This window comes from Microcaecilia unicolor, chromosome 3, assembly GCF_901765095.1.
Source record: "Microcaecilia unicolor chromosome 3, aMicUni1.1, whole genome shotgun sequence".
In the NCBI taxonomy this organism is placed as follows: Eukaryota; Metazoa; Chordata; class Amphibia; order Gymnophiona; family Siphonopidae; genus Microcaecilia; species Microcaecilia unicolor.
In genome coordinates this window covers 223146123-223158466 of record NC_044033.1, presented here as the reverse complement: position 1 = coordinate 223158466, position 12344 = coordinate 223146123, and positions in this window count along the sequence as shown.

Sequence of the window (12344 nt, the reverse complement as noted above, 5' to 3'; positions counted from 1 at the left end):
AACTTTGGGCAAGAAATACATCACAGGAATAGTCGGGTTAACACGACTCAAAAATGTCTTATCTTTAATCGTGATGATGCCCTCGTTCAAAGCTTTATTGGTAATTCTGCTGATTTGAGACTGTAATCTCTTGGTTGGATTTAATGCCAATTTTTTTATAGAATTTCACATCATTGAGCTGTCTGAGACCTTCATTGATGTAATCGCTGCGATTTTGGATGACGATGGCGCCACCTTTGTCAGCTTTTTTTATAATGATGTCCTCATCGTTCTGTAATGCCTTCAGTGCACTCATCTCAGATTTAGAAAGATTGGACTGTTTATACAGCAAGTGTTTATTGTGCTTCTTCAAATTTTCCAAATCCTGTAAGATCATCGATTTAAATGTTTGTAAAGCAGCAGTGGGCGGGACTTGTGGTCTCCAAATTGATTTGGGCTTAATGATAGTTCTGTCATACACTTCTGGTTGACCATAAAAGAATTGTTTTAACTGCAGTTTCCTTATTGATTTTTCTAAGTCAATATTAAATTGAAATTCGTTGAACTGAAGAGATGGAACGAAAGAAAGACCTTTGGAAAGTATAGATTCTTCTACTGGTGTTAGGATCCTAGTCGATAAATTGATTACTGCTGGCTTCACTTCTGAGACGTAGAAGGCGTAAAAAATCCTAGAAAAACATTTACAGTATTTAAACAGCAGGAAGGTAAATTTATTTTTAAGGATTTTTGGCCGATGATGAAGGGAAGATCATAAAGATCTGTTTTAGCTCCAATAGATCTAAAGCCTCTAGGAGCTCTTTGAGGCCTTTTTCCTTCCTGCATGGTGTTGTATGATTTTTTGACAGTTAACACAGCACTTCTGTTCTTGAAGAAAAGCCAAAATATGAGCATTTGACAAGGACAAGGAGTAAAAAAAAAGCCCTATTCAAGCACCTCCTCTCAAAAACTCTCCATACTCTTACAGAGGTAACTAAAGTGGAATGCTTTCTAGCCTAAAGCAGGGTAGAAATTACTAGCTCTGAATAACCTTTCCATTTCAATGTATCCTACTCAATAGGTAAGCCATAAGATCAAAGGCAGATGGATCTTCCATGAGAATGGGACCCTGAGAGAGCAGCTCCTTGCACTGTAGCAGTTGTAGTGGCTAGCAAACCAGAAGCCTTACCAGCTCTGTATACCAGGGTAGTTTGGGCCAATCAGGAACTACCAGTATCATGTGATCTAGATGAGATACAATCCTTTGAAGAGCTCAATCTACTATTGGCCATGGTGGAAATATTTAGAGCAGACTGTCCTGAGGCCACTTTTGAGTTAAGGCATCTAGACCCTTAGATCCATACTCCGTGCATCAACTGAAAAACCTTATGGCTATGAGATCTAAAGTTGTAAAAAACTTGTCCATATGCACAGATGCTATCACTGAGAGCAGCATTTACATTCTCAAATTTGGAACTCAAATTATCTGATTCCCTTTCTTGTAGTTAAGATTGGATGGATGGTCCCTCTTCTTTGGGAAAGATATAACAGAATATCAACCCAATATTCTCTGTTTTGGACACTGGAACCTCTGTATCCAGATCCAGAAGATTTTGCAAAGTGGTACAAACTGCTTCCTTCTTCCAAGGTGCTTTCAAGGATATTTCAAGAAAAACTTTCCAAGAAGACTGGAAAGCTGTAATCTGTAGCCGTCCCTAACCATGTCGATCACCCACTGATCAAATATAATCCTGGTCCATTCTTTGAGAAAATGGGATATGTGTTCTCCTGTCAGCAAACACAAAGAATGGACCTGGATCCCATTATTGGCAAGTGTGAGAGGGAATGCTTTGTTAAATAATTAGGCTTCTATTTACTATTCTACATTAGGTACCCCTTTTACTAAAGCTTAGTGCATGCTAAGTCCATTAGCTCACACTATCTATCATCATGTCCATAGGAATATGATTTCCCATGGCAGTAGATGATGAGATGCCATTATTGAAACCTCTCTATTGGGATTCCCTAAATGTTCTGTTTCAATAGTAATCTTCAATAATAACCCACACCAAACCATGCACTTCAGGGCAACTTCCAGCTTCCTCCCACCCCCATTTTAGTTTAAAAGCTGCTTGACCTTCTTTTAAAATGTTAGCACCAGTAGCCTGGTTACATCCTTTCCCAAAATGTTGCCCAGTTCCTCACAAATCTAAATCCTTCATCCCTGCACCATCATCTCAACCACATATTGAGAATGTACAGATCTGTCTGCCTCTTGGGTCCTGCACGTGGAATGGGGAGCATTTCCAGAAATGCTACCCTGGAGGATCTGGATTTCATTTTTCTACCTAAGAGTCTAAATTTGGCATCTGTCATGTTCCTTGCCTGCGCAGGGTGTGGGCATCTGAGGATTTGGTGGCCATCTTGGATTTGGGCAGATCCAGGAGCGGGCGGCCATCTCAGAGGTGGGCGTCTTAGGATGAGGCAGCCATCTTAGAGTTGGGCAGCCTCAGGAAGGAAGTCCATATTTGGGCTTAGGACGTCTCGGTGGGAGAAGCCATCTTGATGACAGCTGTGCATGTGTGGGCCTAATTCCTGCACTATTTAAAGCCCTGCCTCCAGTCCTCCAATGCTTCAGCTTCTATTCAGTTCTCTGGGTAGTTGCAGTGCTTCTGGTTCTTCCACTGTTTGCTGCCTGGTATTGACCTCTGCCTGATCCTGGATTTGCTTCTGTTTGCTGCCTGGTACTGACCATTGCCTGTTCCTGGTTCTTCTTCTGTTTGCTGCATGGGATTGACCTCTGCTGGATCTTGGTTTTGTTTCTTCTTGCTGCTTGGCTGTGCCCCGTAGACTTTGTTCTGGACTTAGTTCTTCCTGCTGTTGGCTTCCCGCACCCGGGGGCTCAACCTCTGGGGAACGGAGGGAGACACAGGGGGAACTCGGGGTTGGCCGACAGTTCGATGAGGATTCCTTCCCCATCGGGCACAAGGGCTCACATCTCCACTTGGCATGCCTGACAGCATCTAGTATCTCCCTCCCACATTTTCCTATGTTATTGATACCCACATGTACCAAGACAGCTGGCTCCTCCCCAGGCGATCCTCACGTCCACCAGCAATGCAGCAATCTACAAGCTTAATAATCTAATCACCAAGTACAACAGCTTTCCTAACGCTTGTCTTTTGGTCAAAAGTTCCTGGAGATACATCCTCGGTGCAAAAAGATCTTGCATCCCCAGTGGGCAGGTCCTGGTCTCATGATTACTTCCAACTTTATCAGAGTGAGGCTCTCCTTTTAGGAGACCTCCCTCCTCCAAATCAGCACAGGGGCTGCCAAACTGGAGGCAAGACTTCTTTTTAACATCCCTGTAGGTCTCCTCTATGTACCTGTCAGTCTCCCTCAGGTCCTCCAAGTCTGCAATTCTAGTCTCAAGAGAACAGAATCATTCCCTGAGAGCTAGCAGCTCTTTGCATCATGCACACACTTATAACCTTTCACCAACTAGGATATAATCATATATGTGACAGTGCAAAAGACTGGATAGCATCCCTCTTGCTGCTGGACTGCTGTCTGCATCTTAGTATTATTGAGCTGTTTAATTAAAGCTTGTTAAGGTATTAGGGATATTAGACTAATATAAAAAATCTTAAGATTACATGGTATATTGTGTGATTTATTTAGTGTTTGCTTCTTAGAAGGTAATGAAATGTAATTAAAACTCTGTAATTTTATAAACAGCTGGAGAATCTGAAGGTGGACAAAGCTATGGGGCCGGATGGGATAATCCAAGGATACTGAAGGAGCTCAGAGAGGTCCTGGCGGGACCTCTTAAAGATTTATTTAATAGATCTTTAGAGACAGGAGAGGTTCCGCGAGATTGGAGACGAGCGGATGTGGTCCCTCTTCACAAAAGTGGAGACAGGGAAGAAGTGGTTAACTACAAACTGGTAAGTCTCATGTCGGTGGTAGGAAAAATAATGGAGTCACTGCTGAAAGAAAGGATAGTTAACTTTCTAGAAGCTGACGGGTTACAGGACCCGAGGCAACATAGCTTTACCAAAGGAAAATCCTGCCAAATGAATCTTATTGACTTTTTTGACTGGATGACCAAAGAACTGGATGAGGGATGTGCGCTAGATGTAATCTACTTGGATTTCAGCAAAGCCTTTGATACTGTCCCCACAGAAGACTCGTGAATAAGCTGAAAAGGTTGAACTTAGGACCAAAAGTGGTGAACTGGATAAGAAACTGGTTGACCGACAGGTGGCAAAGTGTGGTGGTAAATGGAATCTGCTTGGAGGAAAGGAAGGTGAGCAGTGGAGTTCCTCGGGGTCAGTGCTGGGGCCTTTTCTGTTTAATATATTTGTGAGAGATATAACTGAAGGGTTGGAAGGAAAGGTGTGCCTTTTTGCGGATGACACAAAAATAGCCAATAGAGTGGATACCCTGGAGGGAGTAGAAATGATGAGAAGGGATCTCCGAACATTAGAAGAATGGTCGAGGGTCTGGCAGTTAAAATGTAATAATACCAAACACAGTTCTGGGTAACCTACAAGGATCAGTTTCAGATGTCAAAATTGATAAACTGTAACAGAAACCCTAATTGAAAATCTTAAAGTATCAGTATAGAAAAATTATACTTACTAGTGATATGTGAAAAATAAAAAATAAATAAAGTCATATAAATATTTGTTTGTTGTGCTCAGTTTTTTTTGGTGTATCGCAGTGAACTGGCAGTTCAAATTGTGCATGAACACCACATTTACATTATAGCACATCCTACTTCCATCCTAATCGTAGTATTAAATTGATAAACAATATCAAGAAAACTGATGTTATGAGTGTAAAGAATATTATATATTAGCTACATAGCTTAGGTGGAGTTTGTGCAAGTCCAAAGATCTTCTTCCTGCAAAGTTCTTAGTAACTGCAATACTTTTTTGAATATCAATCCATGCAAAACATTGGTAATTCAAAGTTTTTGAGACATCTTTGATCCAATGTTTTGCTACAAAAATGGTATGGGATTTACGTTGCAAACCATACGAAGAGAGACTTGCCGACCTGAACATGTATACCTTGGAGGAAAGGAGAAACAGGGGTGGCATGATACAGACGTTCAAATATTTGAAAGGTATTAATCCGCAAATGAACCTTTTCCAGAGATGGGAAGGCGGTAGAACTAGAGGACATGAATTGAGGTTGAAGGGTAGCAGACTCAGGACTAATGTCAGGAAGTATTTTTTCACGAAGAGGGTGGTGGATATGTGGAATGCTCTCTCGTGGGAGGTGGTGGAGATGAAAACGGTAATGGAATGCAAACATGCATGGGATAAACACAAAGGAATCCTGTTTAGAAGGAATGGTTCCATGGAATCTTAGCGGAGATTGGGTGGCGACGCTGGTAATTGGGTAACAAAACGGGAGCTGGGCAGACTTCTACGGTCCACGCCCTGATCGTGACTGAATAGATAGGGATGGACTGGGCTTCCATGTTAGCTTCAGAATTTAGTACAAGAACAGCACTGGGCAGACTTCTAAGGTCTGTGCCCTGAGAAAGGCAAGGACAAATCAAACTCGGGTTTATATATAAAGTATCACATACCATGTAAAATGAGTTTATCTTGTTGGGCAGACTGGATGGACCATACAGGTCTTTATATGCCGTCATTTACTATGATACTATGTAATGAAACTCCCCTAGAGTTATAATTAGAATAGTTATAAATTAAGACTATAAATGAAGAGATGTGTAAGTGGTGGGTGGGACTTCGGAAAGGTGAGTGGGTATGAAGATTGAATTAGCCCTGCTGTGCCTTCTAGAAGCTATCTTTTAATGCTACAAGTTTAAAACTATGGGGAAAAGGGTTTTATACTATAGAAACTAAATAATAAAATTAGCTTTTTTAAAGTTCAAACTATCTTTATTAATAAGCCTACAATTCCTCTTTTGTCCCCAATCTTTAAATCACCAATGCACATAGGAAAATAATGACCACTTATCCAGAGAAATGTCCACTTCTCTCAGAACTTCTCAGAAAGAAGTTTACCTGTGACCTTTTTTGTCTATACGGTTTTGATTCTAAGGGGACTGCTTCAACAGACCCTTTGAAGTTAACAGTAATCTGATTACCCTAGTGACCTTTGCAGCTATTCTATCTTCCTCATAGTACCTCTCACCTCAAGGCAAAGAACAGACAAATAACTTTTTTTTCTTTTAAGACAAAGTTTGAGCCCAGCTCAACTATTGTCTTTTTTAATGCCCTAAGGTGTTCTAGTTACGTTTCTTCCTCTGGCAGAAAGTTTCCATTTAAAAGTATGGGAACAAGGGTTGAACACTATGGAAACAAGTTAATAAAGTTTGCTTTTTTGCATCTTTACTTTAGACACCTATTTATAGAAATAACCGCTAATACATGTGCTTGTATCTCGGTCATTTACTTGTGAATTAAAAACATAGAAACATAGAAAAGAAGGCAGATAAAGACCACATGGCCTATCAAGTCTGCCAATCTATACCATCTACTATCCCTTCCTTTCACCTAGAAATCCTATATACCTGTCCCAAGCTTTCTTGAATTCACTGAGAGGCCATTCTATGAAGTCAATACCCTTTCCATGAAGAAGTATTTTCTCAGGTTACTTTTGGGTCTATCCTCTCTCACCTTCCTCCTATGCCACCACATTGGATAGCTTCCTAAAAGAAAAGTCCATAAGCCACTATTAAGTTGGGGAAAATCCACAGCTTATTTCTAAGATAAGCAGCATAAAATGTATTGTACTGTTTTGGGATCTTGCCAGGTACTTATAACCTTGATTGACCACTATTGGAAGCAGGATGCTGAGCTTGATAGCCTCTTTGGTCTGTCCCAGTATGACAACACTTATGTACCTATGCACATTGAAGACCTTGCTATCAGTTGAAAGACTCTTGCCTCCTGTGCACTTATGCTATGGAGGTATTTAAAAATCTCTATCATATCTGTCAGGCCTGTGTCACGAAAAGTGAGCCCTTGGGCCAAACAACGTCTGGCAGCCAGACAGTTCTGATCTTACCTGGAGAATCAGGGCTGAGGCCTCCGAGGAGGGACAGGCTAGGATAGACAGAAGCAAAGTCCAGGCTCAATCAGAGGTTCAAAGGCAGGCGGCAGGCAATAACAAAGTCCAGGTTCAATCAGAGGTTCAAAGGCAGGCGGTAGCAATGGCAAAGTCCAGGTTCAATCAGAGGGTCAAAGGCAGGCGGCAGGCAAAAGCAAAGTCCCGGTTCAATCAGAGGTTCAAAGGCAGGCGGCAGGCAAAAGCAAAGTCCAGGTTCAATCAGAGGTTCAAAGGCAGGCGGCAGGCAAAAGCAAAGTCCAGGTTCAATCAGAGGTTCAAAGGCAGGCGGCAGGCAAAAGCAAAGTCCAGGTTAAATCAGAGGTTCAAAGGCAGGCGGCAGGCAATAGCAAAGTCCAGGTTCAATCAGAGGTTCCAAGGCAGGCGGCAGGCAATAGCAAAGTCCAGGTTCAATCAAAGGCAGGCGGCAGGCAAAAGCAAAGTCCAGGTTCAATCAGAGGTACAAAGGCAGGCGGCAGGCAATAGCAAAGTCCAAGTTCAATCAGAGGTACAAAGGCAGGCGGCAGGCAATAGCAAGTCCAGGTTCAATCAGAGGTTCAAAGGCAGGCGGCAGGCAAAAGCAAAGTCCAGGTTAAATCAGAGGTTCAAAGGCAGGCGGCAGGCAATAGCAAAGTCCAGGTTCAATCAGAGGTTCAAAGGCAAACGGAGGGCAATCCAAAACACAGAACTCAGGGATCCGCAAGTAGAAGCCGAAGCAACGAACACTGCCAGCGACTGCCCTTAAATAGCCCCCTCCGTCTGGAGAACACTCAACAGCTGTTAGAAAGGAGGGGCACACAACCAGCCCCAGGGCTCCGGATAGGCTGGTCCCAGAGAGAAGGCGGAGTCCAGCCGCGACCAGCCAATCCGGACCCTGAAGGGGCGTTTCCTCTGCTCCCAGGTCCCGCACCCGGAAGGAACCTGCTAGTAAGAGAGCGCCGGCCATTTTGGCAGCGCCGGCGCTCTCCGGCCGCCACCGCGCTGAAGCGGCGAACCGGCATACCCCAGGAGGCGGGTACAACTCTCTGCCCACGCCGCCCATAGCCAGCGATACCCCGCTCTCCCCTGCTCGCGGAGCGGGGCATCCTAGCGGGCAAAGCGGCGCAGGTAAGGGGCGCGACAGTACCCCCCCCGTAAGCCCCCCCTCTCCGTCTAGGTCCAGGCTTAGCAGGATAACGAGAGTGGAACTCGTTTAACAAATCAGGGGCAAGGATATTAGCCACTGGCTCCCAGGAGTTATCTTCAGGCCCAAAGTTCTTCCACGAGATCAAGTAAAACAGTCGACCCCGCTGGAGTTTAGAGTCAAGTATCTCTTTTACCTCGAACTCTGGATCAGGATCAGAATCAGGAACCAGTATCTTCTTTGGAGCAGGATGCCAGTGGGAAGTCCTAAAAGGTTTAAGCAGAGACACATGAAAAGCATTGTGAATGCGCAGATTACCAGGTAAGTGAAGGCGATAGGCCACCGTCCCCACTCTAGATGACACAGAAAATGGCCCGATGAAGCGAGGAGCAAACTTTAGGGAGGGAAGACGTAGTTTGAGGTACTTGGTGCTGAGCCATACTCTCTGTCCCGGCTGAAATACGGGAGCGGCACGGCGACGCTGATCAGCATAGTGCTTGTACCGAGCAGCCGCCCTCCCCAACTGCTGACGGACTGTCCTCCAAGTTGCATGAATGGTGGTGAGAGTAGACTGGAGTAGTGGAGGAGCTGTAGTCAAAGGAATCGGAGGTGGAAGACGTGGATGACGACCAAAAACAGTGAAGAAGGGTGACGTCCGTGAAGCAGAATGAAAACTATTGTTGTATGCAAATTCAGCCCAGGCCAGGAGATCAGTCCAATCATCTTGACGAGCATTGGTGAAGGCCCGAAGAAAGGCTTTAAGGGTCTGGTTCGTACGTTCTGCCATGCCATTGGTCTGAGGATGATAAGCTGACGAGAAATGCGTGGTAACCCCAAAGGCAGAGCATAATGATCTCCAAAATTTAGAGGTGAATTGGGACCCTCTATCACTGATGATACGATGCGGCAGTCCATGTAGCCGAAAAATGTGCTGGATAAATTGGGAAGCCAGAGTCTTCGCGGATGGCAGGGACCGCATGGGAACGAAGTGAGCCATGCGAGAAAAACGATCCACCACCACCCAGATGATCGTGTTGCCCTTGGAACAGGGAAGATCAGTTATGAAGTCCATCGAGACCTCCTGCCATGGTAGATGGGGTACAGGTAATGGTTGAAGAAGCCCCCACGGCTTGCCTGGCAAGGACTTGGTACGGGCACAGGTAGGACAGGTAGAGACAAACTGCTGAATCTCCTGGGCCATGCGGGGCCACCAAAAATAACGGGAAATAAGGTGATAGGTTTTACGGAACCCAAAATGTCCTGAAAATGCCGTAGAATGACCCCACTGAAGAACCTTGCGACGAGATCGAGCAGGAACAGTAGTCTTGAGACAGGCGGAGGCCCCCACCATAGGAGAAAGGCAAGCAGGATCGAGCATGGGATAGAGCTCCTCAGGCTCCTCAGGAACGTCAAACGCTCGGGAGAGGGCATCTGCCTGAATATTCTTTTCTGCGGGACGAAACACCAAATGAAAAGAAAAACGAGCAAAAAATAGTGACCAACGGGCCTGCCGGGGATTCAAGCGTTTGGCATCTTGCAAATAAAGCAGGTTTTTGTGATCAGTGATGACTGTAATAGGATGCGCAGCACCCTCCAGTAAGTACCGCCACTCCTGAAAGGCGAGCTTTAGAGCCAGCAGCTCTCTGTCCCCGATGGTATAATTACGTTCTGCTGGCAAAAACTTCTTAGAAAAAAAAAAACAAGGATGTTTCTTACCAGAAGAAGTTGTCTGGGACAGCACCGCTCCCACCCCTAGAGCAGAGGCATCGACCTCCACGATGAAAGGCTTTGTGACATCAGGACTCCGGAGCACAGATGCAGACAAGAAAGCCGTCTTTAAGGCAGAAAAAGCCTCCAGGGCAGCAGGAGACCAATGCCGAACATCCGCCCCCTTCCGAGTAAGGGCTGTCAAAGGAGCTGTGAGGAGCGAATAATGGGGAATGAACTGTCTGTAGTAATTAGCAAAGCCAAGAAACCGTTGCAAGGCACGGAGACCCTGGGGCAGCGGCCAGTCCCGGATAGCCTGCAGTTTAGCAGGGTCCATTTGTAATCCAACAGCAGAGATAATATGTCCCAAAAAAGGAATAGTGGATTGATGAAATGCACACTTTTCCAACTTGGCAAACAGTCGATGATCCCGGAGTCGTTGAAGCACAGTGCGAACATGCCCGGGATGGTCCAGAGGTGAAGCAGAGAAGATCAGAATATCGTCCAAGTAAACAATGACTGAAGAATACAGAAGATCCCGAAAAATGAAGTTGATGAAGTCTTGAAATACAGCCGGAGCATTACACAGTCCAAAAGGCATGACCCGATACTCAAAATGGCCTTCGTGAGTATTAAAGGCAGTTTTCCACTCGTCCCCCTGACGGATACGAATCAAGTTGTAGGCCCCTCGCAGATCCAACTTAGTAAAAATGACAGCCCCCTGGAGTCGATCAAAAAGCTCCGGGATAAGTGGAAGGGGATAACGGTTCTTGACTGTGATGTTGTTAAGTCCTCGATAGTCAATGCAGGGCCGCAAGGACCCATCCTTCTTAGAGACAAAAAAAAACCCCGCCCCGGCAGGAGAAGAGGATGGACGGATAAATCCTTTACGAAGGTTGTCCCGAATGTAGTCCCGCATGGCAGCAGATTCCTCCCGGGACAAAGCATATAATCGCCCTCGAGGAGGCATAGTGCCGGGCAACAAATCAATGGGACAATCGAACGGGCGATGGGGCGGGAGGGAATCTGCCTCCCGGGCATCAAAAACATCAGCAAACTCCTCGTACTCCCTTGGAAGATGAGCATCACAGGGGTGGAGGACTCCAGGTAGCGCTGGCACATTAATAGGAAGAGGGTGCACTGGTGTCAGACAAGTTTCAAAACAATGACCACTCCATTGGCTGATCTCTCCCGAAGGCCAGTCTATGTAAGGCGCGTGCAGTCGCAGCCAGGGCATACCTAGAATTACAGGATGGATGGCCTGAGGTAAAATAAGAAATTGTATCTCCTCATGATGAAGAAGGCCCACCTGCATCTGAAGCGGGAGAGTGAGATGAGTGATAGGCTGAGGTAAAGCAGAGCCGTGTATGGAAGTGACTTGAAGAGCTGGTTTACAGGAAATAACCGGCCTTCCTAGGCCCTGAAGTAGCCTAGCATCAATAAAGTTGCCCCCTGCTCCTGAATCTAGCAAGGCTAGGGTGTTTATCCTGAATTCTTGCCAACGTAAGATAATAGGTACAGTCATTAAGTTATCCGGAAGGGTTCCTGAACGACCCAAAACCACCCCCTTCACAAGGCTAGGGTCTAAGCATTTCCCGGCTTGTTGGGACACCCTTTCACAAAATGGCCAGGTTTCCCGCAATACATACATAGTTTATTCTCCCTCCGGTGGGTTCGTTCCACAGCTGTCAATCGGTGCCTGCCAATCACCATAGGCACCTCCGGTGCCTCCACAGTCGGAACCACCGCCTCCTGGGGAGAGACAGTTCGTGGTCTTTGAGGGGAAAACCTGCGAGGCGGACGAGAGGCAACTTGTTCTCGTGCCCATTCCTGGAAGCGGACATCAATCCGAGTACTTAGAGAAATTAGAGCGTCCAAGGTACTAGGGACCTCCCGGCCGGCTAGCTCGTCCTTAATGCGCCCACTCAAGCCTTGCCAGAAAATGGCCGTAAGAGCCTCTTGATTCCATTTGAGTTCCGCTGCCAGAGTACGGAATCGAATAGCATAGGCACCAACCGTACTGCTTCCTTGCTGGATCCGTAGTAGTTCTCCTGCAGCAGAGGAGGGACGCCCTGGAACATCGAAGACCATGCGGAACCGACGCAGAAATTCTCCAAGATCCGAAAGGAGAGGATCCTGTTGCTCCCAGAGAGGTGAAGCCCATGCCAGGGCCGCACCGGAGAGTAATGAAATAATGTAGGTAATCTTTTGTTTGTCCGTAGGAAAAGAGGCAGGTTGCATGTCAAAGAGCATCTGACATTGGTTCAAGAATCCGCGACATGCGGAGGGTGTGCCGTCAAATCGGGGAGGTTCCGGCAAACGAAAGGCAGGCTGAGGTGGAGATGCCCTACTTGCCCGGGAGCCGGTGCTCGCTGTGATGACATCTGGGAACACACATCTTGCAGTACTCCAGACAATCTGTTAAGCTGGGCCTGCTGCTGTT